At 28.1% G+C, this 26,259-nt stretch overlaps 1 long non-coding RNA gene across 3 annotated transcripts in view; it reads right to left on the bottom strand.

The window, feature by feature from the left end:
* Positions 1-25,927, bottom strand: part of LOC147816990 (uncharacterized) — a 29,271-nt gene extending 3,344 nt beyond the window's left edge. The window contains exons 1-6 of one of the 3 annotated variants that reach the window (XR_015429771.1): positions 21,727-25,927; positions 18,942-18,962; positions 18,619-18,790; positions 15,622-15,747; positions 10,979-11,186; positions 3,874-3,961 (exon numbers count right to left, since the gene is read on the bottom strand). This is a non-coding gene — a long non-coding RNA (uncharacterized LOC147816990). The other 2 variants (XR_015429773.1, XR_015429769.1) reach the window with 2 other exon arrangements.
* Positions 25,928-26,259: the final 332 nt, after the last annotated feature.

The raw sequence follows: 26,259 nt of genomic DNA, 5'->3' as shown, positions 1-26,259 counted from the left end.
TATAATCTTGACTTTTGCTTTATTGGCGAGCAATCTAACAGACTTTTTCTTTACAGGACTTTCTTATTTCTAATTGCATATTTATGTATTATCATGTATATTTCTACTTTATTTTATTTTACTATGTTAATATTTACTAATATCTCATAATTATACTATTAAATCATCTTTATGATTATACCTGAGCAATGGCTCATACTAATTTTCTAATTTCAATTCTAGGAACAAAGACCTCAAGGTTACACCAGAAGGATCTGCAACACATGATGAAGAGGTAAAGGGCCCTATGGCCTTAGGCACCTCGGCCAAACTACAGGATTAGGATTCTATCATGAGGTACCTTTTGATAGATGAAGGTTGACATATTCGATTTGTAATTTCCCCACAAGTATAGTACACTATTTTCTAGATAAATTTTCTTTAAAAATATTTATTTATTTTAAGCTAAAAAAGTTATAACTTATTATAATTTGTTCCGATCAAAGTTTTAATTACTTTAAATAGAATTAATTTCTATTTTTATCTATGTAAAGATTTATGCTGGCGAAAAGCTTTACTTTGAAATATTCGCCAAGCAACTAGCCAAACTTTGTTGCATTATTATAACGTAAAATATAATAATGATTATATTTCTTTATTTTTTAATTTTAATCTTTATTTCTGTTGATTGTAAAAGCATGTGTCCGATTATTTGAAGTTTTTTTATTATTATAATTATTTGTGAAATAATTATTTTATTCTTCTCTAAGAATTCTTTTAATTTTTGAAAATCTCATTTTAAAACAAATTAGAAAATATGTGTGGTAAATATTTACCTTGTCTCTCACAAAGTTACCCCATTTTCCAGTAATTATTAAAAAGTATTAAAAAAAAGATAGGGTATTATATATAAGAAGTAATTATTAAAAATGCAAATTCCCAATCTCCTTGTCTGTTTCTACATTCATCCCCTCTATTTTTTTTTTTTTTTGGTGTATGATGATTTGCATAATATTTTGTTTATAATTATTCAAAGTTAACTAATGATACTTTACTTTTTATTTATACTTCACATTTATCTTTTGATACTTAACTTTTCTACAATGACAGTAAGTATATAAGTGTACCTTACTAATTTTTCAATATACTTACATTTTTAATAGTCTTTGTTTATAAATACAATTTATTTTTCTTAAAACAAATTTCAATCCAAACATAAGAACTACAAAACCAAATATACCTGCTATCTTTCATTAGTGTATAGAATAATCTTAGAACTATAATCAAAATATCTGTCAAACTTAAAGTAAGTTTAAAAGGGATACCTAAGGACTGAAATGATTTCAAATTAATGGTATTTAATCTCCCTTATTCTAATAATGTGTTGGTAAAATTTTATCATGAAAGTGTTTTCTTTCTTTTATTTCAGATACTTCGTATAATCCTGTAAGGTTTGTCTGGTGAAGAAGGAAAGAGATGTAATACTGTTTTTATGAAAAAAATTAAAAAATAAGAAATGAAAATGAATAATGTTCTAATTGTTTCACTTGACAATAAAAGTTTTATTTTTTAAATTGATTCTTGTATTATTTAAAAGCAAAACAAAACTCGTAAAAGGCTATAACAAAATAATATGATACATAAAAAGTATGTTCTTAATAAAATATTGTTTTTTTCTTAGTTATTAATAAATTTTAATTTATATACTATAAATTACAATAAATTTGTTCTAAAATAAATCCTATAATTCTTAATTAAATTATTTTATACCAATAATGAATGTTTTAAATTTTACAATAATAATTTGTAAGTAAGACATTGAAAATCCTCTTATATTTAAAAAACAATTTTACTAAGAAATTAGAAAAAATAATTTTCATAAAAGTGATATTCCTGATATGCAATGTGCAAATGAATAAAATTGATGATCCCTTAATGCAATGTAAATTAATTTGATGACAATAAAATTCTGAGACATTGTAGTATAGATAAGTCTGACATTATTTTTTATGCATTTTTTAGACTAAATTTTGAAAAAATAGAATTGATTTGATAGATCTAATAGTTTTGATGTTATGAATATTTTATGAGTAAAAGGTAAGTCAAAAATTGTATATTTCATACATTGAACCCTCATTTCTTCTAAAGAATTATTTCAAAGGACTGTTTTTTTGAATTAAGCTTAAAAAATTAAATTTGTAGAAATGCCTTACTTGCTTAGATAGCAATGTCAGTTGCATAAAGTGGTATAAGTCATAAAATTGTCCTTTCTACACATTAAACTTTTATAAATTTTCGAATTGCTAAACTATTAAATCAGACAACGTGGTTTTATACTCATTCGATTTAGCATATACACAGATAATGATACCCCACTTGCCTAACTAGCATGTTAGATAGTAAATATATATATAAATATACTATGCTTTTACAGGGTGCGGAGCCAAATCTTTCAACAAAAAATAAGCAACTTTTAAAAACATTTTAGGCACTCAAAAAATAATTTTAAGCACTATGTAAATTGAAAAAATGCAGAATAATTTTCAAAGACTTTACATGATCATGATAAAATAACTAGAATTCGAAAAAGAACTCTTTTCTTGATTATATTAGCCATTAAAAAATGATCAAGAGATTTTTCGGTTCGATTTCCGAGGGTGGAAAATGAAGTCTGAAATTGAGAATATCTTGCAAAATGCAGCAGAGTTGCACATGAGAGAGTATGAATCTCACCGAACCTAGCTCACTAGACGCACATGCGGACTTGCAAGTATTTCACCAAACCTGTAAAATGATTGGCGCTTTCATACACTATGAATTGACGGTACGCTGAAATTGCTCGTGGTTGAATGAATTCTGAAAACGTGAAATAGAAGAATGTGAAAAGCACGTTTTTACATAATATGTGGCGAAAATCGACATTCCCTTTCATAAATCTCATTTTCGAAAAGGGAAAATAAAGCACTTTTTAAAAAAGCTACGCACCATGTTTTATACCTTAGTCACTCAAATCAAGATAAAAAAAATCGTCAAGATTCTAGATAGTATTTAAGTCCATCCCCCGTTCACCCCCTTATCCTTTTAGGGATGCAACATGAAATTCATTGATATCTTAACATCATCTTATATTATGAGATAGAAATCATAAACCTTTTTATACTATGCTACTTCACTTAAGAAGCACTTTTTAAAAACGCTAAGCACTTTTTAAAAACGCTGCGCATCATGTTTTATACATTAGTCACTCAAATCAACGCAAAAAAAATCGTCAAAATTCTAGATAGTATTTAAGTCTTTAGGGACGCAGCATGAAATTCAATGATATGTTAATATCATCTCATATTATGAGGTAGAAATCATAATCCTTTTTATAATATGCTACTTCACTAACGGGGAAATAAAGTTTTCAGAATTTTTATTTGCTGCTGAAAAAAAAACTTAACACAAATACAAATGTAAAAAATTTAATCAAAATCAATCAATATTCTACAGCGTCTGTGATTTCTTTTTCCTCCCTTTACGAACATCGGTGAGAAACTATGATATAATAGAATCATATGATAAAATAAAATATGAGCCAAAAGTAAAGATAAATAACAAAATATGGTAACCCAATTACATGCAACTGTTCAGGCAATTAAGCAACCCTTTCGGCAACTCCGAACAGAGGAATTGTGCTTAGAGTTGCAGATAGAGTTGAAGTTACACTTACGGTTGCACTTATTTTTCTCTCGTGTGATAGAGGCATTAGATTTGACACTACTCGATAGTTCAGCAACAATATACTTTTTAAATAGTCAGATATTTGTAAAATAAGACTAATTTTTTCCGAAATTGCCAACTTCTTAGCTATTTCTTGAAATAAAAAAAAAATAGTAGCCTTAGTTACTTTACCTCGATCTTAGTTGCAAATAGCCACATTTCACTTGCCAGTGGAGGGACCAGTAACTCTTCTTTTTTTCAGAAAATCAATGATGACCACCTGAAATTAATTAAGAATAGGAGAAAAATAAGAAATAATAAACAAATCACAAAATAAAATAGAAACTAATTAATAAATTCACGACTTTCATGTTTTACAAGATAAATGTGTGCAATGCGCAATATATATATATATATATATATATATATATATATATATACATACATATATATATATATATATATATATATATATACATACATATATATATATATATATATATATATATATATATATATATATACATACATATATATATATATATATATATATATATATATACATACATATATATATATATATATATCTACATATATATATATATATATATATATATATATATATATATATACATATATATATATATATATATATATATATACATATATATATATATATACATATATATATACATATATATATATATATACATATATATATATATATACATATATATATATATATATACATATATATATATATATATACATATACATATATATATATATATATACATATATATATATATATATACATATATATATATATATATATATATATATATATATATATATATATATATATATATATATATATATATATATATATATATATATACATATATATATACATATATATATACATATATATATATATATATATATACATATAAATAATTATTTATTATTTATATGTAAATAATTATTATTTTAATTATGAAAATAATTATTTTTTTAATTAACTTGACATTTTTGTTAATACAATTTTTTTTTTTTTTTTAAATTCTATTACGAAATAACATTTGTCTTGTGCTCAAAATTGTTTATTGAAATTTCCCTTAATGGGAAGGGGGGGGAGTTTGCATTTTAGAAATGAAAATGCTTATCTCTTACTTATTTGCTTATTGACTCAAAAAAAAATTTTTTTTGTGCTATGTTTTTATTGCTTTTAGTTATCTGAGTAACAGTTTAACAAAAGCAAATTACTTAAAAATCTATAGCTTATTTTTATTCTTTTTTACTCTCTTATTTTTCCAGTTAGTTGAAGGCAACAATATAAAATTTAAAAAATAATAATGCCAAGAAAATGCCTTTTGGTAAATAAATTTTAAATATTCATAAGTCAGTTTAAGCTCTTTATTATTACATTTGTTCACATATGTGGACCTTCGCTTTTTAGATTCTAGAAAAACAGTATAATAAAATTTATAGCCTCACTGAAACATTCTTGAACTTTCAAGCTTTCCAGGATTTCCATGCAGCAAAATTATTACTTGCACTGTAATATTCTATGCAAAATCTTAATTATCAGATGATACTATACAGCTTTATTGTTTTTACGCGATTTGCACTTGTTTTCGATCGTGTATCAATTGGTTAAATTAGACGATATATAATATAAATTTAATGATTGGATAAATTAGACGATATATTATATAAATATAGAATATTTATTACATTATGTATTATATTAGCAATGTATAATAATTAGACCAAATTATTAGATACACTGTAGCGTTCTTATAATTGCATGTTTTGCACGAGTACATATGCAATACTTTTAAATTTAAACATAAATGTAATGGGTTTCTATGGAGATTTTTTATATACTTCCCATTCGTATTTATTTTTAACATATTGCATTACAATGTTAACCAATTAATACACAAACTTAAACAAGCGTAAACCGGTTACAGCCGCGTTAAAACGTTAAAGTTGCAAAGTATCACGTGATAATTAAGATTTTATGTAGAATCTTACAGTGCGTCTAATAATTTGAGCAGAGATTGTTGATTCAGAACATTTAAAGTATTTGGTAAAATTCCACATAAAAAGAGTGATTTTTAATAAAAGGCCACTAAAAGCATGTGCGCGAAAACTTAAAAAAGCAGTTTTAAATATTATAAAATGTGATAATTCTAAAAACAATTATTGTTCTTTTGACTTAGTAGTTCTGTTATCTTTATGAAGCTTTTAAATTTATATTTATCTGACATTTAAAAATAGTATCAACAGGAATATGCATTGTGTACGTTGGTGGGTATGGCGACATAGATTGAATCACTTTAACTTTTTGAATAATTTTGAAATGCAATCCCCGAGTTTTAAATATTTCTATTATAATTGATGTTAGATTCTTTACAATGATTATTGATTTTGTATAGTTAAAATAGTTTTGAATCTGAGATTTGATGCAGTATTGCATTACTAACTAACTAACTCAGTGGCGCGACAGCCCATTAAGAGGGCCAAGGCCGACTGTGCCCATCTCAGTTTTCTTGACCTTGGGCTCTGGGGTGCGGGAGCATATGTTCCGGTCAGGTGGTCAGCCGAACGCGGAACCCCCAGTGTTAGTTCCCAAGCATGCTTGGTACTCATTTTATCGACCCACTGAAGGGATGAAAGGCTGAGTCGGCCTTGCCCGGCCCAAGGATCGAACCAAGGACCTGTGGCACGACAGCGCGAAGCGCTACCGCTCAGCCACCGGGCGTCAGTATTGCATTACACTTAAATATAAAACTCCGCATTTAAAAGGAAAAAAAAAATTAAATAACATTCAACACTAGAAAAATTTATCGTCTTTTACTCAGTTAAAACTTGAATTCTGTATATGTGTACCGAAAATTATTAGTCCCCTGGCAAAATAATTCATATTTTGTTTTTCTTATTATGTCTTACGGCCTGCGTCATAGTTTTAATGTCCGTTTATCTGTTTCTTACATTATATTTGTATGTTACTGTGAATGCCCCAAATCAGTGGTTGTTGACTTCCACCGGTGAATGTTGACAATCACATCGTAGCTTTGGTAAATGTGCAAAATATCAAGTTAAGCGCCCTTGCCCGGTATGCCCTACATCAATGTTTTTTAAAGCTCTAGAGCCACTGCCCTCTTTGCATTTAACCGGTAATCCCAACTCTGATATTTCTCCTAAGCTATCTTCAGCAGATATAAGAATATCGAATAAATACAACTACATCAACGAATAAATTAACAACAAATCGGATATAACAAATATTTCGGACATTCACCAGTGAAGATCGACATTATAAATAAGTTAAAATAGAAAAAATAAGTGTATATATATATACATACAGGGTGATTCTAAAAAGATGGGCTAAATTTTAGGAAGTGATAGTACACACCCAAGCAAACAATTTTTATTAAGGAATGCGTGGTCGAAAACAAAACCCAAAACCGCTAGAGGGCGTCAGAGTGTATGTTCTTATATGAGGCAAAAACACACAAAGAACGATGAAGTTAAGTTATAAAAGTAAATTTAATGGCATGTGCTTACAATAAGTGTTCAAAACAGTGGCCGGCAGCGGCTATGGTGGTACAACGGCGAAGAAAAGATAGGCGAACTTTCCCTGCAGCGGCCGAAAGCTTGGCGACAAATAACGTAGCACAGTAACTCGCAATAGGAATGGAGCTTTCTCGTTTGCATCAAACAACTTTCCAAATGCGCCAGCACCTTCGGGTTTTGTTTTCGACCATGCATTCTTTGATAAAAATTTTGCCCATCTTTTTAGATTCACACTGTATGTATATAAATACGATATATATATATATATATATATATATATATATATATATATATATATATATATATATATATATATATATATATATATATATATATATATACATACATATATATACATATATATGTATACATATATATATATATACATATCATAATAAATAAAAACAGAAAAACACGAAGAAAATTAAGAAAAAATATCAAATAGATTTTCTTTACCTTTAGGTATGCTAACAGAATGGAAATGGGGTGTTTATAATTACTTTAAAAAATTTGTTTTCAATAATAAGGACAATTTAAATAACAGTAACAATTCAACAAATTTTTCCAAAATTGTTTAATCTATTAAGCAACTTCAAAAAAATTTTGTAATTATTCCCATAGATAACAACATTTATGCAATCTTCTGTAAAAAATTCTATGTTGAACTTCTAAATACGGAATTTAAAAAAAAGTAAAAATTTTAAACTTAGTAATTTAAACAATATTGTCGTTAAAAAAATTTTAGCTTTATATAAGAGATTAAAAATTAAAATTAGCAATATACAATTTCCTTACTTAATTATCAGTCCTAAATATACATACATACATATATATACACACAACTTATTTTTTCTCCAAATGTCTATATTACAAAAAAAAAAAAATTTTTTTTTCTTCTCTTAACTACAACATTTACCATACAGTAGCTCGTTAATCAAGTAAGGAGGTTTTGTCCACCAAGCCCTCCCCAAAGCTACGCGCTGCTTACGGTAGTAAAATCGAAATTAAATAACTGTAAAATATTTTTTTATATTCCTTTATACTTCAGTTGTCAAGAGGTTAAGAAAGAGATGGGTATTATTGATATCTTTCGGAAATTACTCACAAAATTGTTAAAAATTAAAATATATCATTGTTGAGTTAAAAAAAAACTTCTATAATAAACTAGCACTATCTGAATTTATTGTATAAAAATTTTAAAAAATCATCATCAAAAGCAGCTTTTCATATAATAATAATATTTAAACTATTTTTTTACTTCAAAAGCAAAGTCATAAAACGAATTATTAATGTTTCTTGTTTTTTTTCCTTCCTTGCTAACAATTCACCTGTTGCTGTATGCTTTCCTAACATACTTATGCATACTAATTTTTTTTTAAAAGCATAATTGATGTTTCTGCAACTGTTTTGATTGCATGTCTTTCATTTCAATTTAACTCATTAATAGTTAGGCCATTTGACAGACTTACAAGTCTGAAAGTCTGACTCTAAGGTCTGAAAGTTATAATTATGTTTTTAAGAGTTGTGAATCTTTAATAGTAATTATTTTTATTTTATAGTAATTATATTTATTTTTTTCAGCAAGTTTTTTTGATTGCCATTAAAAGATGGAGGAATTGGGGTGGGTCAGCAAACAGGAGGTTGAGTCCACTGGTTAATAGTTCAGGTTCACACTTATAGATTAATGGGTAGGGGGCTGGGGTAGCTCGGTTGGTAGGGCACTGGGCCCATGGCCAAGAGGTAGTGTCCGAAGACTCTAGGTATATTAAAAGGTGACTGGTGCACGTTAAATCTGTCAAGTCACAAAGTCATCCATGTTCCCATACGCGCAGTTACGCCCCATTACGTCTAATGCAAAGTTCGATGCACTGACCAGGTTTCATTTGAATGACCCTCTTACTTCAATTTATACTTTTTTCCACATGTTTTGAAAAGATAAATTATCAGCATAATTTGCAAATATAAACACTTTTCTTTCAATAAAGTGTTCTTGTAAAAATTGTAATAACTATATATTTTAAGATTTCTACATAAATTTTCGAAAAAATAAAATATTTTCTTAACATTAGCCAAATAAACGTAAACTCAGGTACTTTTTTAAAATATAGTACTTTGGTTTGATTATTAACATTGTGCTACACAGAGTGGACTGCTACAGATTGTCCAGTGTTCATAAATGGTTAATTTAAATATTTAGTACACACATGGAAGTTCCTAATATCACACTATAAACAAGTCTAATTTACACACTACACCTATATATAAATAAAAGATTAAGAAACTATTTCCTGCTCACAATAATATATTTTACATTATCTGTAAATACAATTTGCTTAATATGCCATCAAATATCCAATCATACAAATGAATAGTTTTGCTATACATTGAATCCTAAATAAAAACAGATTTGAGTTTTATTTAAGATTAAGTAATTTTAAGTTGAATTATAATGTTACTATTGAATAAACATATACTATGCAAACAGAAAAAATCTTTTAAACATATACAGTTTCTGGCCTAATTATTAGACGCACTATACGATTCTATTTTAAATCTTAATTATTAGGTGATACTATACATCTTTGTTGTTTTTACGTGGTCTTTTTTCTGATGAATGGGCACATTATTTTATGGGGTTCGATGCATGTTTAGAGGCAAAATTAAATTGCGGTTTTCTGGTCTAATCTTAACTAAAGCTAGTTTTTGTTTTATTTTTACAGACAGATAGAGGAAAGAAAATTTCTGGTGAGGAAGTGTGAACTGACAATCTATAATAAGCAAACCGGGAGGTCGCGCGTCAATTCCTCAAAGCGAAAGTTCGTCGTCGGCACAATTCATCACAGACACAATTCTTTGCGGGCAAAATTCGTCACGATGATAATTTCATCGTTGGCACAATTCGTCGGCTATTCATCGTTGGCACAATTTCATGCGGTAGCATTGAAATGCATCTATAAACGATGTATTTCAATGCATACATTTATTAAAGATGTATATAATCTTTTAACAATGTATTTCAATGCATACATTTATTAAAGATGAATATAATCTTTTAACGATGTATAGCAAAAACTCTTGCATTGCTTACAAAACTATATATTTAATTTTTGATCGGTCATATAATACAAAACCATCAAGGAGGGCGAATGGCTTATGATTCGCTTATCGTTACTTACAAGGCGGTGGAGGGCTATTTATTTTATTTTATAACTGTCCCAATTAGCCGACCCAATTTAGGGTTTAACTACTAATGTGCAATTGTAATTTTGATCACAATACAGAAGACAAAGGAATTCATAGATCAAATATTAGGAGAAATTTATCTTTGATGTGGAGTTTTTGGAGGAACTCGCATTTGCGTTACTTGAAGAGGAAACCAAGAAAACAATCCTAATGGTTCCATCAGATGAAGTCACCCATTATGAGTTCCAATCTTAATGGGTGACACCAAGTATGCTAATTAATTAGTGTAATTATTAATTAAGTTACGAAATCAAACAAAACGTACTAACGCAAAATTGTACTTTTTCTGAATAACCATGCATTTCTTTTTTACATATTTCGATTTCTGACTCCTGAAAATAGTTTAGTTATTTTTGTTTAAAACTTTACACGACACTTTCTTTTAGAACTATGTTTGATTTAGTACCCCGCAGTTTTCTAACCTAAAAGTTTCTAATCAATATGAATATCAAGACAGAAACTAACTTACTTTCTTCTCCTATGACTCTCCACACGCTGATGATGAAAACATGTGTTGCCATAAGTAGAGAGTTCTTATCTACGACACCTCTAGTCCATTTCGATCATGAATAGCAAAAGGTTAACATCTTAGTGTCGAACAGTTCTCATTCATTGGATCAAAACACTTCGGTGGACAAATTTTGTCATCTTTCCCCTTCAACTGCAATAACGACCTCCTGCAAGAGACATCATTTTTCTGTTACAACTTTGGAGCAACAATTATCTCAATACCGAAAATGGTGGCAACTACTTTACACCAAAGTGAAACACCATAAATAACTCTTCGTACTTAAGCATTTTGCTACCCAATGAACAAAAAATAATTCTTGAAATAGTGAAACACCGAAAATGCCCTTTTAAAAATACTTGGTTGTTAAAGTAGCTGCCACCATTTTGGTATTTAACAACACTAAAATTTAAAATTTCAGTAAGATATGATACACATAGCTGCCATTTCTCCTGGATTTACCAGTCGACTATTGGATTTTGCCATTTTCTCCTGGTCTACTCGTACAATAAAAATTTTCCTGGTTTTCGTACATTTCAGAAAATTCCCTATTCCCTAAAAGATAATTTATCGCTTGCTTGAATTTTTAAGTACTAATGCATACCTGCCAACTTTTACGCATTTGGCGTAAAATTTTATTTTTATATTTAAAGTGGTATTAAATATATTTTTTTTCCCTTTATAATCTTAATTTTTAAATGATTTTGATCACCACTATTCTTAAAAAAATTAAGCATATATATTAATATGTGTTACTATCAGAGTTGTCAGTCAATACTTTTTGAAATACAACAGATTTCTATGCTTAAAATGGAAATTTTAATTCCTTTTAATACCACAGGAAAAAATCATAACGGAAAGAATTAAAAGTTGGCAGGTATGCTAATGAATAAAAAATTGAACTTCATTTATATTAATCAGTTTAAAACTTTTCTTTTTCTTTGTTCCAAAAATTTCAGTTTATTTTTATTCTGTACTTCCTTTTTAAATTATAATATAGTATGAAGTAAAAATCATCAATTTGGGGTGCATACATACACTAATTCTTAAAATAAAGTTTGTTCGCTAATCAAACTTAGATTTATCAAAGATTAAGATGAACTCAAACTAGGCTTAACCAAATAAAAGAGAATCAAAAATAAATATGATAAAGTTATTTAAGTTTTTGTATTTTCATGACAAAAAAAATCTCCTAACTTCCCTACATGAAAAATATTTAAAGTATTATGAAATAGTTATTATTTCGTAAAATCTACTAGATATTTTCTTATCCATGTTGACAGCTATGGATACACATAAGAGCCAGTAAGTTACTTATTTCGAAATAAAAGTTATTTCGAAAAAAAAGTTCGAAAGTTATTTATTTCGAATATTACAATAAAAAGTCATTATCAGTTATTTAAGTTGCATAAATACACTAATTCTTAAAATAAAGCTTGTTTTCAAATCAAACTTACACACATCAGAGAGGACATTAAGATAAAATCTAACTAGGCTAAACCAAATAGAGGAGAATCAAAAATTAATATTATAAAATTATTTAATGGAATTGACATTTTTATGTAAATATTCTAATGAAAACATAATTATTTTTATTACACAACTCATGCCTTTAATAACAACTTCTGTTATTTGTTACTAACTTGCCTTTAATAACAGTTAACTTTGTTTTGTTTCTGTGGAATGTTCAGTAGCGAGTGAGATAAATGTTCCACCGTCTCGTGATCTATTATAAACAATCAACAGTTGCCATCTGACGGCTTTCAAGAAAACGCCAAAATTAGCAAAAATAATTAATAAAGCAAATAAATACATCTAAGCTTCCTCACTTAATGGTATTCAGATTTCACTTCAAGTGCGTATGAATACCCAATTCAGTATAAGCTAGAAATAAAGTATTCACTCTTTTCAAGTTGATATTTGTTCGTAAATTGAGTAACAGAATTTTTAAAATAGTTGGTAAAACAATTAAAAAATAAATAATAAGTTCGTAACTAATTACATTACAGGTTTATATGCATTTAGTACACATTTTGAGTACTTAAATAGTACAGTTAACTAAACGGTACCAAATAGTGTACATTTTGAGCACTCCTGATGATAATTAAAAGCACGAATGATATTAGAAGTTCCATAAATATCAGAAATAATTGCTACAATATCTGAATTAAAAATTAAAATAATCTGAAATAGTTTTGAAATTTCACAGAATAAGATAAGTATAATAAACTAAATATTTTTCAGTGATAAGGCAGGTTAGCGTAGAAGTTCTGCTTAAATGTCATTAAAAAATTCGACGAATGCCACAGTGAAAAGGTTTAACCACTAAACTACAGCCTAACAAATTTATTCACAAAAGCAATATCATTTTTCTACAAGTGGAAGAGTTTAGAACATTTTAAAATACATATGTAAAAGACTGGCTTGTATTTTTATGTCGTATAGTATTTGAAATATACCTTTTTAATTCCTTAATTATTAATTTTATTTTTATTGATTAAGGCTTTAAAAACTAAATACTTTTTTCACTCAGACATAACACACATTTTACACAAACTTACAGAAAAATGAGTAAGTATTTCTATAAAAATTGCACAAACTGAAAGTGCCCAAAATCACCGTAGTCCAGATAGTGTATCAGGCTGGCCACTAGCATTCAGTAAAAAATTTCTCGACTTTCCTCTGAGTTTTAAAACCAATGGTGTAATTTCATTATTTGTAACTAATACAACACATTTTTAAACAAAATTTTTATTGAAGTATCAATACTTTTTAAAGAAAAAAAATCTTTTTTTAAAAGGATTAAACTTTGCAAACATTTTTTGAGAGTGAATTCTGGTAGATAATAGACGTCATTTATAATCGTCTAAAAAACATTATGAACGACATACACACATTGTTTTTCACCATATTACTAATTCTTGAATAACGTACGGTGGTTAAAAACTTTCAAATAACAAAATTGTGAAACTAAATTCATTCAAAAAGAATTTTTTTTTCAAAAGAAAAAAAAATTATGACATTTAAAGAATATGTCAAATTTGTTCATAAGTGTCAAACTCATTGATCTGAATGATATTTATTTCATTATTTATTACATAGTTAAAATCCAGAACAAATAATGGACTGAGTAAAAATGCCCAGAATGACAAATACAGTCAACCCCGCTTAAACGAATACAATCGGCTCCAATCAAATCTATGTAATTCAATTATTACAGGTTATTCAATTAAAACAGAGATGCCAACTTGTTCCGGACTGCAAATACATATTTTAAAGTGGTAGTTTATCAATCGTGATTCTTGGTTTAATAAATTCAATTTAGTAGATTTTTATCCACCACTATTTCGAAATAATTCGTAGGCTTATATAATTCACCACTTTATTACTGTCATTCTATTCCTTTTAAAAAGCAAGCAAAAATTGTCAAATATTTTCAAAATGTACCGTTTTTTTTTAATTATTTTGGCACGTCCGAAGCAGTTGGCATCTCTGTTAAAATGTAAATGCAATATTTAATCATAAATTCTAAATTTTTGCGAAATTTTATTTTTTAAGGGTATTTAATGCGTAGTATAGCGTTTTGATAAAATACACTCAATCTTATGATTAATGAGCAATTATCATTAAAACTGTCTGTGTTAGTATCAGAAAATATAAATGTAATTTAAAGTTACATAAAAATAAATCAATGTTTGTGAAAAGTATAACACAGATATACAACAATTTAAGAAAAATTTCTCCCAACAACAAAAATAGCAAACAAAAACCAGGAGACTTGATGGCAAAATTCAGTTAATTGTTCTGCAGCTATGATATACAAATATTTACATTAATTAAGTATTAAAAAAATTATTGATGTGGTAATTGGAAATGTAAGAATACCAATAATAATAAACGATTCACACAAGTAAAAAATATTTTTATCCAGAGAATATTATTATGTTTCGGATAAAAGAATTATCTTAACCCGTACCTTCTCGCTCCGTTCAAGATATACCGGGGTGATGTTCCACCCTCTATTTCTCATGACCGTGATATTTCCAGGCTGATGTTTTCTTAAAAGTTTCTTAACTTAGTTGATGTTTTCTTAACTTATTTCTTATGTACCGAATTATGCATATTACCTACTCTACACACCAGATGGCAGTGCAAGATTATTTGCCATGTGTTTGGAGATAGTTTATTTTAAATCAGCACTTATCAAACATGAAAGCTAAAAATTAACTCAAAAATTAAAAATGAGTACATCGACTGTATAAACACTTAGTGTTGTATAATTTTCCTTTAAAAAAAATTACGACTGCTTTCTTCAAAATTATGCGACTATTAAGAGATAAAATGCAATCTTTCATTAATAGATTATGATATCGAATCAATTCATCAAAAAAGATCTTTTTTCTAACTCTATAAAATTTTTTACACTAACAATTTTGGTTTAACAATTACATTATGATTTAACAATAATGATTTGCAATTTGATGGTTTAACAATTACACTAGCAATTACTACAATATACCCCAGTACTGAACTTTGAAAATGCTAAATTATGCAATATTTTTGAGCTTTTGTTATCAAAATATCTGAGATTTAAGAAGACGTACCGAAAGCTCTTCAAGGTCACAGATGCCTGCAGTCCACTTTTGTCACTGAGTAGACCACTGCCGGGACTGTAGCCATCACACTATCATAGTACGAATCATAAGGACTCATCAGACTTCTTCTAAATCCTAGAAATTTGCAAATTTTTGTTACAGTATCAAACATATTACTTTAAAATACATTAATTTTATTCCCTTTATTATTTTTCATATTACAATATTTTATTAATTAAGTATTATTTTTTTTAAACTTTAAAAACAAACAGGAAACTATCAAGGTTTTATCTTTTCAATAGGAGTTCTGGGTGAAAAACTATTTTTTTAATTATATTATACGCTTTTTTTGACAGTGGTTCACGAAATGTTTGGAAACTATCAAATATTTGTGATTTATGTTATCAATGCTTTTTTATATCCAAAACATTGAAAGAAAAATATCAGTTTTTATTTCATTCTTTTTTATTGCTTATACTTGATTGCTATTTTACGCTGAAACACTATGTATTGCACTCCTTAAAATCACACATTTAGTTTATAATTATTTCAAATTAATCGACTTAATATAGCGATATTGTTTGGCCTTTTTTTACAACAGTAGTCAAAAACCCTAAAAACCCCAATTTATAATCAAATTTTTTTTCCAACATTTTGTCTTCCTCCCATATTTTGAGCGTCAGGTATCCAAAAATGTAAAAAAAATGTCTTTTTATTCAGATAAATCATTTTTTTTTTTTGTTTCTGATTTCGTAATTTAATGAATTGTTAGTACTAATTAAATAGCATTTTGGTAATCCCCTCTGGAACCAATAAAATTTCCAATTAGTTGTTGAAAATTAGATTATTAGACGGAATGTCTGGAATTTGTACACGGAACATTAAAGCTAAATAATTTGAGATAAATAAGTAATCAAAAGTATTTCAATGTTTTAAAATGCGATTCATGAGATTGGTTATAAAATGCAAGCATGTATAGAGAAGCTTACATACAGGTTCATGTGGATTTTCCCTCGTTGTTAAGTTAGATTACAAAATGTCGATAAGTGAAATATGTTCTATTTGCTGACGAAACATTTTAGCGGAATAACGATTTTGTTCGATGGGCTAACGTATCGTGGAATAATTTCAAATGTTGCTCGAAATCAAAATTTTTGGTTATATAAGAAATAGTCAATTCATCAGAAATTAGATACAATTCGTTTTGGCTGTAACTCTTTTAACAGTTAGACTAAAAAAAAAATTTTGATAGGCTCCCCAATAACGGTTGAAGTGATTGTTTGATCAAAAATTATTTAAAACGTTTTTTACCATATCAGACCAACGAAAATATTTGTTGGTCTATTGCTCTAACATAAATAGGTTAATTTCACATTTCTTTCTTTCTTACTGGCAAAAACTTGTTTAGACAAAACTTTTTCCCGTGGGGTAACAATTTTAACTTTTGAAGATAAATTCAATCTTGTGTTCTAGGTTAAAATTCGGCTAAAACTTGTTTTGACTGCAGTTTTTTTTAATGACAAACGAAAATGGTTAGTGGAACTTAAAACAATTCTTAGAAATTACGAAATAAGCAAAAACAAAAATTAAGAATAATCATTTAATGATCTTATAATTTTGAAGAAAACGATTATAAGAGCGCTTTTCTTTCTTTTTCATTCAACAGAATTAGACTTCCCCTTTCACATTAGTTGCTACATTTAGATCAAAAATCTGGTTCGAATTAGTCACTACATTTCAAGTAGGAGGAGTGAATATCAACGCAGTTAAGTTTACCGACACCAGTAAAATTATACAACTATTTAATTTATGATTCATTTGTCTAGAAAAAAGTTTTTACGCTATTGTTGGTAGATAAGTCCTTTCAATATGGGTTAAGGGCATGTGAACCCCGGCATTTTGAATTTTTTTTTAATTTTTTAACCCAGTATTCTTGATATCTCAAATTATTTTGATGGTTTTTGTTGGTTTCAGTGCGATTCATGATGGTCCAATATCATTTGAAGGTCACCATCATCCAACATTTTCCCTTATGCGTTCATAATATTTGATATGCCAGCCAGCAAACCTGCATCATTCCATGATGGAAAATGCTACTTTATTATTATGATGGCTAACCATCAAGGCAGGTTTGATTCTCATGGAACAACAATCCGTGATGGTTCCTACTATACATTTCCATGATGGTTTAGTCAAAATTTCCATCTGTTCTCTGGAATAATCCATCAAAACCATTCGGGATTTTTTATGTTGTCCCCTCATAAATCAGTCCGAATTTGTACTTTGGGGTGATAGTTGTTCATGATCATTCCAACATTTTATTTCTAAGAAACCATGATGGAAATTTCTGATGATTTGGCATGAGAAAAACAACAAAACTAGTTGCTATACCAATGTTGGACAATCACAAATCAGTCAGAATTCATACATTGGGGAGATGGTTACTTATGCCGTTTACCAAAGAAAAATATAATGGTTCATGATAAAATGGCTCATTGACGGTTACCATCAAGATCATGTTGGTTCATCAACGGAAAATTATCAAAAATTTTGACTTGGATGGTTTAAAGAAAGAATGATTGGTATATAAATTTTGTTGATTAATAGCGTAACATCCTGAAATCTCTGAATAATGTTCAAACGAAATTTTCAATATCAGTATAAAAGTAATCAAATGTAGCAAGCATTTTCGGACATAGAGAGTATAAAATTAAGTGTGTGAACAATATCTTTTTTAATTTTTGAACAAATTTTTAGCTTAAAATAAAATAATGATGAGCGCTGACATCTAGCTTAAAATAAACTATCTCTAAACTAAAATAATCTAATACTTCCATCTGATCTTGAGAAATATATATGATTCGGGGCATAAGAAATAGATTGTCTGAACCCTTTTTTCGTGTATTACTTTTTAACACTATCAGCCTGGAAATATCACGACCATGAGGGAATAGAAAGCGAGATTTTAAATAGTCGATAAAATAGATTGAAAAATGTCTTACTTACAAATAAAATGGCAATATTCCAAAATAAATTTTCTTGCATTGTTATGTCTATATCAGGCAGTCAGTTCTACAGGATCATTTTGGAATTAATCTCAGGCAGATTCTAAGCAACATAACAGATCCTATTTTGTCAGATTCTTCCTCTTTGTCAGAGTATTAAGCAGAAATGTATGCTATAAAGATAAATTACGTGGGTTTATGATAAATTAGAGACATGGCAAGTTTCAAAAATTGTACAGGTCATAAGAAAAGAAATTAAAATTGGAAAAAGTTAAAGATATTGGAAACAACTGAAACACAGCATAATAAAATCATTAAACTTACCCAAATTTTTGATGAAAAGAGCTAAAAAAAAAAAGGTTAAAAAGCAATAAAATAAATTAGATAAAAACCAGAAAAAAATGAACTTAAGAAAAAAATTTTTTATGAAATTAATAGCATAAAATATAATTATATCAAACATATTTATATAAATTAATTACATAAAATTAATAACATGAAAATGAAAATTTGCAAAGAATTGGAAGACATGACATAATAATAAAATCGGAAATACTTGGACTAAATATTAAAAAAAAAAAAAAAAAAACAGAAAAACGAATGCGAAAGATAGAAGATAAAGAAAACAAAGTAGGCCGATGGTCACGAATGGATTAGATCAGGTGCAATTGAACGGAATTGTTACCAATCAGAAAAACTAGAGCACACATCATAAAAGAAAGGGATAAAAAAACATAGAAGGAAAAATGGTACCCCAACTGGAAAAAAAACACTCATTGAAAAGAAAAACATACTTATTCAATTAACAAAGCAAATAAAAACACATTTGAAGTAAATACAGAATATTTTAGAAATTATATAGAAAATCATTGGAAATGAAAACAGCACATGAGTTGGATGTAGGAACAGAACACATTGAAAATAAAAACAAACAATATTTAAAAAATTACACATAAAAAAACAGCACATGCATTAAAAATAAGCAGAATATACATATTAGTAAAGAAATTGTTAAAAGTTGGAATACAATGAATAAAGCTTGACAACGTGAAAAAAATTGGAGAAATCAGAAACGAAATTTAGATGGAAAAAAATTCATTTGTACAAAAGTGTCACCAATCGAAAAACATCGTGAGGAAGCTAAGGAAAACATGGAAAAAAAACATGGAATATTGACAATCGAAAAAATCTGCAAGAATTATAGAAATAGTACACCACTTGAAAAAATAAAGAAGATAAGGGGGAAAAAAGGAAAGATACAAAACACTTAATGGAAAAAAACATTATTTGAAAAAGAAACATATTTGAAGTAACATTTGAGATAAAAACAGAACGAACAATACAAACAAAGCCAAAATGTACATTGGAAATTGAAATAGAAATGATGAAAATTAAACCAGAGTTTTAGGGCAGTTGTAATTAAAAACATACATATACAAAGACACATACTTAGGAATAAAACAAAACACTCAAAAAGCTGAAAAACAATGAATAAAATTGGAAAGCGCATAAAAAAATAATGTGTTAAAAGTTGGAGAAACGAAAATTGGAAGAATAAAAATACCAAATAGAAGTTCTTAACATTACTACAGAAAACTGAAAAAAGAAAAATAGTGAACACGGAAAACATAAAGATTCACTTATAAACAGGGAGCGAAGTTACGAAAACAATATAGAGCAACAAAATCACAATTGGATTTGATCAACTTCACTTGAACGCCAATCGAAAATCTCCCTAAAACAGACAAAGGAAAAACATCGAAAAAAATCAAAACAAGCTAAAAAAAAAGCACATTTTCTGAAAGCTAAAGAAAAATAGAGAAAAAAATGCAAGAAAAAAATTATTACAAAATCTCGCATTAAAGAAATGGAACGCACAGTGGAGGACGAAAATTAGAAAAAGATTTGCAAGAAAAAAAAATTGGAACACATACTTTGAGAAAAAAACTGGAACAAACGCTAAATGCAAAAAATAATTGGAATACACAATGAAAAATCTAAATTGGAGCATATATTGGAAAAAAAAGGTTGGAATACATATTGGATTAATAAAAATTGGAACAATTATTAGAAAATAAAATTTGGAGTAACTATAATGAATTAAAACAGAAGACGTATTGGAAGATAAAAATTTGAACACATAATAGAAAACGCATTGAAATAAAAACAGATAAAAAAACAATCTGAGAAAGCTACAGAAAAACTTGGAAAATGCAAGACACACTAAAAATGCACAGATTAAAAAATGGGACACCCACATTGAAAGAAACTAATAGGAACACATAAATTGAAAGAAAAAAAAAACATTGGAAAGTACACTGGATGATAAAAAAAATTTGGAGCACACTGGATAGATTATAATACTAGAATAAAGTTCTAGAAAACAAAATAGAAAAAAACAAAGAATGAAAAAATTGTAAAACACATTGGATGAACTATAACACCAAAAATAAAATACTAAGAAACAAAATAGAATAAAAAAGGATGAAAAATATGGGAACACACACTGGATGATACTAGAATAAAATACTAGAAAACAAGCTAGAACAAAAAAGGATGAAAAAACTGGAAAACAAATCAGTGAACACATGAATAGTAGTGATTTGGAAAGCAAAGTGAACCATTGGAAAGCTAATTTGAAAACAAAATAAAATTGGAAAACGCAAATACAATGATATGGTACCAATGAAATTCGTCGCTAGTCATTTGGACAAAGAAAAGCGAAAAAAAGGATAAAATTGGAAAATGAAGTAAGAGAAAACATGATGAAAAAGTTTGAATAATATAGAAAACGAAACAAACGAAATTAGTCGCACATAATTTAAGAGCGGGCGATTCTCGAGCGCATGTTGAGAGCGGCGCAATGAAAAATACGATAACCGACGCGTCGGTCCCGTCGCGACGGGCAATAAAACAAGACCCGAACTAAATTCATTCCAATAATAAATGGCCATTTAATTAAACAAAACGTAAGATAAATAAATACATTACCAGTACGATCTTACCTTTTAACATAGAAAAATGCACAACCATTTTGTGATCGTCACGTAAAAAATCTTTTTACATTAATTAAAACTTACCTCTAACTATTCAATTAATTAAAACTTACCTCTTACTATTCAATCCGATTACACTCATGAATGCAGGTACTTACTGGAGTTCTTAGTTTTAAATTTCTTGGTTAAGAGTTTCCTGCAGACTCTAGGGAGGAAAAAGGAAGAAAATTAGACTGGATTCATAATGAGCAATCGAATGACTCGTTCCATGTGTAAATGCAGTTATTCATTCCTTTGAAAATAGTTTGTTTCTTATGCATATGTTACTGTGAAAGACCGAAAGATTTATAGACAATACATTAAAATCTATATAAATCGTTATGTGAGATTCCAAGTTAATTCTGCATATCGTTAAAAATTATTGTGAATGCAACTCGTGGCTTGTGCAATGTCACAAGCTCACATTTTCGAAAAGCTCAAAATTCGATAAGCTTCTGCAAAGCTCAAATTTGTATTTTGGCACTATTTTATAAGAACTTTAAATGAAAAAATAAATTTAAATATTAAAATTCACAAAAACAAATTAATTGAAAATTTTCAATCAGTTTATTTTCAAAAGTTATTCTTAATATCAAATTTCAAAATTATGCATTTTCAAGAAAATTTCAAGCACTGCATTGATAATAAATTGTAAAATAGTACCTAAAAAATAAAAAGTAAGATAGGTAGGTATATAAAGCACACGTAGAATTTAGTTATTAGAAGCAAACAAAATCTAGGAACAAAAAGGTGAAAAGCAATTATGGGTTAAAGGTAAGGGAGAAAAAATTATTATACAAAAAAGAAATCAGATTTAAAAAAAATATACATAGAATGAAATAACACGGAGTATAACAAGAAAAAAAAATAGCCAGAAAATTAAATCGAAAGATTTAAGGAAAAGGAATTAAAAAAACATGCAAAGGGAGGAAAACCTAAAATTGCGAATGAAACACGCAAAAGGAAGTAAATATGCAAGAAATTTAGGAATATATTTAAAATTTGACCCACCCTCCTAATTTGAATTACGCATTAATATGAAAGTAACTCAAGAAGCTAAATTCCGTATTTTCGCAAGGAAAAAAAAGAGAGAAAAAAAAAACACTGATGTCCTCACATATACACTATGAGTGTGATCGGTATATCGATTACAGCCCATGAATCAATAGAATGACGCAAGTCATACATATGAAATCACTGCTTAATGAAAGCACCATCGAGTAAACTGTGGTATAGTGTTTCGCCTCATAAATCGAAGGGTTCCTCAATGATGCATTCATGGAGTAGTGCGTCCATAAATTTGCCTCCCCAACATTCCATTGAATGAATGGATATTCCAACTTCACTCAGAGCATATATGTGGTGACTTCAGATAACACAATAATGCAAAAATACGAAATTGTCTTTACTTTTTGATTTACTTTTGTTTACTTCCTTTCGCAAACCATGGATTTTAAATTCAATTGCACTGGAAAAAACAACAAAAAGGGGAATTTACATTGTATTTAATGTCTAAATAATTTTTTTTTTTTTTTGGTTCATTGCGAAGACCGAGGAAATCCATAACATCATTCATTGTTGGAAAAATGGAATTTTTCAGGGGCACATTTTAAATTCGTGTTAGAAACCCTCCTTATTTTTTCTAGTCATTCAAAACAAGCAATAATTCTCTATCAAACATTCTTATTTTGATTGCCCCTTATAACAGACAAAAACACTTCCATTGGCTAAGTAAATTAATTCCACGAGTAAAATTAATTTTTAATGATCATGGGCCAACTGTTTTATCTTAATAACTTTTTCATTTCAATTCTTAAGCTTTTTACTGCTAAGCAAATGAAGGAATGCAGGAATTAACATTTAAAAGTTGATTATCAGCATGCATCAAGTCTAACTTATTTAGCAAGTGTTGAGAATATATTAACCTTACGTATTGAAACTAAGCTTAGTAATTAAGAAGTCTATTTATTCTTTCCAATCATATCTAAGCAATCTAAAAGACTCATTCTTTGGTGAAAATTAACCTGATATTGCTTTGCAGCAATAATTGGATACAATTTCATCACTGCATCTCAAATCTACAACATATTTTCCTTGTACTCACAATTTGATTATCACACGGGCCCAGACTTCAAGACTTTAGTCAATCTTTTAATGTATGGGGGACACTATTCGAGCACAATCAATGGTGCGTCCTATACATAATACTATTCCAAATAATTCGCAGTCGGAAACTAGATATCCATGCATGATACATTTAAGGTAATAGGAAACTACCATATCTGTATGATAGAGAAGGGGATAAATAAGAGAGAAAAGTTTATCCCTACAATAATCAATAATGAAATATTTTCCCCTGAATTTTCTTAGCTTTCCTCAAATTTATGGAATTTCCTTACATTTTCCCGGTTTCAATTTTTGCTCTATTTTACCGGAGTTTCAAAAAAAAAAAAAAAAAAAAAAAAAAAAAAAAAAAAAAAAAGACTATTTGGTGTGAAAGGGTTAAACTCTTCTAGATCTAGCTCTCTTGCTACAAATCTTACTCTCTTACTCACTTACTAAAAAATATTAAATACATCTTTTGAGTATCGAACATAAAGTCTGGAATAATATTAAGCTTTAAAATTCTATCTCTTGGGTAACGTAAGCAACCTTAACCCACACGCTGCACTCTTTTGTATTATATTGCACAAGAAGGCAAATATCCAATGCAATAATCGTGGTAAAAATGTCATTAATAACAGTACTTTCTGAAAGAGCCATGGTAGAACAGGGGAGAGATATTGCCTTCTAATGAGGTGAACCGGGTTCAAATCCCAGTGATGGCTGGTTAATACGAATTCCACTCGCACTGACCACAGCGCTGACGTAAAATATCCTCAGTGGTAGACTGATCATAGGTTAGAGTCCCCTTGCCTACAGACTAACCATTGGAGCTTTTCGTGGCTTTCCTCTCCATGTAACGCAAATGCGGGTTATTTCTATCAAAATGTCTTCCCTGATGGGACATTTCACCCAATACTTGATCAAGGAGTTGTATTCTTTGTATTCTGGATTGGGTTCAAAGTTTTAAGGCAACGGAGGGAAACATTAGTAGTGGTAAACCCAAAATTGGCTGTTCAACGACGGTTATAAAATAAAATATTTGTTGAAAATAAAGTCGATTGCTATCGTTTGAATTGAATAAAAATGGAAATGGTGTTTACTATATTCATATTAACAAAGTCAATAAGTGTGAGGTTGAAGAATATATAAGCAGATGCCTTTTATTAAGCAATGATAAATGGGATATGAATTAGAATATATTTGGAATATTTTTTTAAAGGAAATCGCTCTAAAAACTGACAAAAATAAGTTAGATTTAAAAAAAAAAATAAAATGCTATGCAAAATGTTTAAATTGGTCCATGAATTTTAAAATCTAAAATTGCCTGCAATTTTAAAAAAAGTATTCATACTTTTGCATTTATTAATCTTATTTATGAATCTAATACTTGTTACTCCAATACTAATAATCTAATAATGGATCAGAAATTTTTTGCATATACGAAGGGAGTAATCCTCTCTCCATCTGCTGTACTTAGGGCCTCCCATTTTTCTGAAATTACTTTTTTGCTTTATTTCCAAGATATAAAATTAAAGTCTCCAAAAATTTCTAGAAAATCAAAATCTTTGGATTAAGTTGAAATAGAAGGTTTCTATGTTTCGAGAATTACCGCCTGGTTTTATCTGCAACGTAATCATGAATCGTGGAAAGAAATTAAAAAGTGGCTGTTAAATTTTGGGGATTTATCCAAGCTAGATCACTGGCAGAATAAGTGCTTTATTTCAAACTAAGGTATGACAAAGAATACAGCAACTGATGTAATAAAAATAAAAGAAGTGGAGACATGACATTAGTCCAATTCTTATATGTTTCTGGAGTTATACGATTTGATTCTCTTCTGCTAATTATTTGAAAGTTATCGCGCCAAATATTATTGCAATTTATACTTATTAAATATTTAACTGTCTTATTTAAAAAAACGACAAGCTACAAAAGTAGTGTGTAATTACTGTTCTTGTATTAATTAATAAGCTGCTACTAGAAAATTTAATTTCTTAAACATGAGCAATTAAGAAGAATTTTAAAGAATTTAAAGAATTAGTTTTAAGAACTATTTTCTCACTAATCATTGGAATCATCATCAATTATAAGGGTGGAGGAAACTTTTGGAAAGATGATAAATTAGTAAATATTGATCAATTATATTGAAATCTCAATTTGACATTTTAACTGCTATTTCAATCTATTATATAATTTTAATGAATGATTTTCAGTGCATATATGGAATTTTTGTACCCTTTTAAATCATATTTTTTTCAACAGGACCCGAAAGTAAAGATGAATATCAAAATAATATTGAAGTTTGCATAATTAACTACATTTCAGTATAATTGAATTTTATTTTAGGTAATTCGTTATCATATAATTCCTTGAACATATTTTGAGACCACTTTAATAAGAAGCAGTAACAATTTGAAAAATATAAAAATCAAATATATTCCACTTCACTACAAATCACAAAATATCTACTTTAAAGAAATAGATGAGCAACCATTTAAAGT

This window comes from Parasteatoda tepidariorum, chromosome 1 (genome assembly GCF_982258835.1).
Source record: "Parasteatoda tepidariorum strain Cologne lab strain chromosome 1, Ptep-v5.0, whole genome shotgun sequence".
NCBI classification, from domain to species: Eukaryota; Metazoa; Arthropoda; class Arachnida; order Araneae; family Theridiidae; genus Parasteatoda; species Parasteatoda tepidariorum.
The sequence above is the reverse complement of the archived record's forward strand: the minus strand, read 5'-3'. Positions and strand labels throughout refer to the sequence as shown.